Source organism: Brassica oleracea, chromosome C4 (assembly GCF_000695525.1).
Source record: "Brassica oleracea var. oleracea cultivar TO1000 chromosome C4, BOL, whole genome shotgun sequence".
In the NCBI taxonomy this organism is placed as follows: Eukaryota; Viridiplantae; Streptophyta; class Magnoliopsida; order Brassicales; family Brassicaceae; genus Brassica; species Brassica oleracea.
This window is the reverse complement of record NC_027751.1, coordinates 25524966-25529204: the sequence shown is the minus strand read 5'-3', so window position 1 is coordinate 25529204 and position 4239 is coordinate 25524966. Positions and strand designations below refer to the sequence as shown.

At 43.6% G+C, this 4239-nt stretch overlaps 1 pseudogene; it reads right to left on the bottom strand.

Moving 5' to 3' along the window:
- Positions 1 to 220: 220 nt before the first annotated feature.
- LOC106338499 lies at positions 221 to 3837 on the bottom strand (annotated as a pseudogene).
- Between the last annotated feature and the right edge of the window lie 402 nt (positions 3838 to 4239).

Genomic DNA, 4239 nt, shown 5'->3' with positions numbered 1-4239 from the left:
ACTTAGATCAACCCGCCAATCAACAGAGATCGATTCAATAGATCCTAAAATCCATATCTAAACAATCGATGCATGTGTAATTTAAGAGCATTGGCGCAAAGGTTATAACTTTCCATCTATCCTAATCGATTTAAAAAATTTAAACTCAACTTCTATTAACCATCCTAGCAGCAAAAGGAGAGGTCGATTTTGATTTGGATAAACCCTAAAATCGATCTACTCAAGCGCAAAAGAAAAGAAGAGAAGGAGATTTTAGGCCGAGAATCACAATGTGATTTCGCCTCTTACCGTTCGATTGTTGATGGAAGAGTCCTGCAAATTAGCCAAACAACTCGAATTCCAAACAAGTAAAAACCAAAAATTTCAAAACAAGTTGAAGAAGTTTAAAGAGGTGAAGGTTTTAAAGGGGAATGGAGAGAGGCGATGAAGGAGGCGGTTTTGGTGGAAGTGGGAGAGAGATGGGGAAAATTTCCTTTTTATAGGTCCACTTTGTGCCCCACTTCCCACTTGCTAGGGTTTTCCACAATTTTACAAAATTAATTCAAATCTAATTAATTTTTTTTTTTGTGTCCCGAGAGACTTACCTTCGCGGAGCAGCTGCTCCGAATCATGAACAGCCGGAGACTGTTCTGGTTCGGTAACTCGGGTTTTTCTGATTTTTATCCTGCAAATAAATTAAAAGAACACAAAACAAAAATCTAAAAGAAATATTTACACTCACCAGTGGGTTGCCTCCCACCAAGCGCTTGGTTTAAGTCAGTAGCTTGACATGGTTAGCTTGTTAGGCTAAAGAAGGATCGCTTAGGAGAATTTCTTCACCCTCTGCGATTGTTGTCTCAGCAAGATATGGCTTTAGTCGTTGGCCATTGACAACAAATTCCTTACCTTTTGTGTCAAGCAACACAACAGCTCCGTAGGGGCGGAACTCTTTGATGGTGAATTGTCCGGACCATCTTGATCGCAGATTTCCATGGAACAATCATAACCTAGAGTTGAAAAGGAGAACCTGATCCTTAGGCTGAAAGTTTCGGCTGATGATCCTCTTGTCATGATAGGCCTTAGTTCGCTCCTTGTAGATTTTTGAGCTTTCATAGGCGAGATGCCTAATTTCTTCCAGCTCGTGGATCTGCATGGATCGTCTTTCTGCTGCTGGTTTGATGTCGGAGTTGAGTAGCTTCACAGCCCATGCTGCCTTGTACTCCAACTCAACCGGCAGGTGACAAGCTTTACTGTACACCAGGTTATAGGGAGTGGTCCCGATCGGTGTTTTGTAGGCTGTTTTGTAGGCCTAAAGAGCGTTGTCTAGCGTAAGTGACCAGTCCTTGCGACTGGTGTTGACTGTTTCGGCAGGATGCTCTTGATCTCTCTGTTTGAAACTTCCACTTGACCACGTGTTTGAGGGTGATATGGTGTGGCTACCTTGTGTTTCACGCCATTCTTCTTCATTAGACCTGCAAAGATCTTGTTGATGAAGTGACTACCCCCATCACTGATGACCACTCGTGGTACGCCGAATCTTGGAAAGATTATGGTTTTGAACATCTTAGTCACCACCTTTGCATCGTTTGTGGGACTGGCTATTGCTTCCACCCACTTAGAAACGTAGTCAACTGCCACCAATATGTATTCGTTTTTGAAGGATGGTGGGAATGATCCCATGAAATCAATCCCCCAACAATCGAATACTTTTATCTCCAAAATGAAGTTCTGAGGCATCTCATTCCGCTTACTGATGTTCCCTTGGCGCTGGCATGAGTCGAACCTAGAGATGTAAGAGTGGGCATCCTGGAACATTGTTGGCCACCAAAAGCCGGCTTGTAGGATCTTATACACGGTTTTGAATGTTGCGAAGTGCCCTGCATAAGAGGAACCGTGAAAATGAAAGAGGATTCCTGGAATCTCAGACTCTGATACACACAGTCGGAATACTCCATCCTTGCAATTTCGGTACAAGAATGGCTCATCCCAATAGTAATGTCTGGCGCCTCTTAGGAATTTCCATTTATCATTGCCAGTGAATTTGACTGGTTCTTTTTCAGCAGCCAAATAGTTGGCAATCTCAGCAAACCATGGAAGATTGGGGTATTGCTTTTTGATCGCACATGCTAGGTGTTCCAGTGCGCTGGAGAAATCCAGACGGAGCGGTTGTTCTGCGATGCTTCCGAGACTGATCGAGTAGACGTGCTAGACTGGAAGGCTGTCATCAAGGGATGTTTCTTCATCTATCTTAATTCTAGAAAGTGATCTGCGACGCCGTTCTCGATGCCTTATTTATCCTTGATTTCTAGGTCAAATTCTTGGAGCAATAAGATCCATCGGAGCAGCCTTGGTCCGTCTGCACTATCACCTTGGAGCCAACTAGGTAAGATCTGAATTTTTCAAAGGCAAAGACAATTGCCAGAAGTTCTTTCTCTGTAGTTGCGTAGCGACATTGAGTTTCGTCTAGTGATTTGCTCGCATAATAGATCACATGAAGCTTCTTATCTTTTCGTTGGCCGAGCACTGCTCCAACCACAAAATCGCTTGCGTCAGTCATTATCTCAAAAGGAAGCTCCCAGTCTGGTGGTTGCACAATGGGTGCGCTGACTAGAGCTCCTTTGATCGAGTGGAAAGCGCACAAACAATCGCTATCGAACTCAAATTGTATCTCCTTGCAGAGCAGTCTAGTGAGTGGTCTTGCGATTTCGGAGAAGTCCTTGATGAACCTTCTGTAGAAATCAGCATGTCCGAGGAAAATTCTGATTCCTTTGACAGAGTTTGGAGGCTGTAAACTCATCATCACTTCTATCTTTGCCTTGTCCACTTCGATCCCCTTTTCTGAGATTTTGTGACCGAGAACAATCCCATCACTCACCATTAAGTGACACTTCTCCCAATTCAACATGAGATGCTTTTCTTCACACCGTTGAAGGACCCTGCACAAGTTTGACAAACAGGCAGAAAAGGAGTTCCCATAGACGCTAAAGTCATCCATGAAAACTTCCATTATGTCCTCAATTAGGTCAGTGAAAATAGACATCATGCAACGCTGGAAAGTCGCAGGGGCATTGCACAGCCCAAACGGCATTCTCCTGTAGGCGAAAGTTCCGTAGGGACACTTGAAAGTCGTCTTCTCCTGATCGTCTGGCTGTGGGAATCTAAAAAAAACTGAATAACCATCTAAAAAGCAGTAATATGGGGGGTTAGCCATTCTCTCAAGTATTTGATCAATGAATGGAAGCGGGAAGTGATCCTTTCGTGTAGCCATGTTTAATTTTCGAAAATCAATGCACATATGGTGACCAGTTACTGTCCTATTAGGTATCAATTCATTCTTTTCATTAGCGACCACAGTAATGCCACCTTTCTTAGGAACTACATGAACAGGAGTAACCCACTTACTATCAGAAATCGCATAGATTACACCAGCTTCTAGAAGTTTCATTATCTCTTTCTTAACAACATCTTTTAGATTTGGGTTTAACCGCCTCTGATGTTCCACAGAAGTCATCGATTCATCTTCTAGATGTATTCTATGCATGCATAAATCATGTGAAATACCAGGAATATCTTCTATGAATACCCTATTGCCTTACGGTATTTTCTCAATTCACACAAGAGTTTAGCATTTTCCACATTATTAAGCTCAGAGTTCACAATGATAGGATATGTGGAATTAGGTCCAAGAAACGCATACATGAGTCCCGCTGGGAGGGACTTTAATTCGATCTTTGGAGCCTTGAGTTCGCTCCAGGAATCATCGAGAAGGCTGGTCTGTTTGTTCCCTCGTCTAGGAGCAGTTGTTCCTTCTGGTGGGACCTGATTGCTCGTCTCCCCCAGACTTAGGAAAGCGACCATCTTCTCAATGCTTTGGCTCGAGTCTAGTATCTTCTTGTACCCATACCTCGTTTACGAGTAGTTGCTCCTTCTGTTGGAACCTGATTGCTCGTCTCCCCCAGACTCAGGAAAGCGACCATCTTCTCAATGCTTTTACTCGAATCAAGTATCTTCTCATACCCATCAGCATCAAATTTGGCGGCGTTCTCGTCGTCAATCGTGAAGTTCTGACCATCTAGCATAGGTCGTTTGAGCAACTCGTCCATCTCAAACTTCATCACAATATCTCCTAGTTGGAGATCGATCCTCCCATTACGCACATCAATGATTGCACCAGCTGTGCATAAGAAGGGTCGGCCCAAAATGAGAGGGTCTTTTGGTTCATCTTCGAGCTCCAGAACCACGAAATCCGCTGGAACAGTG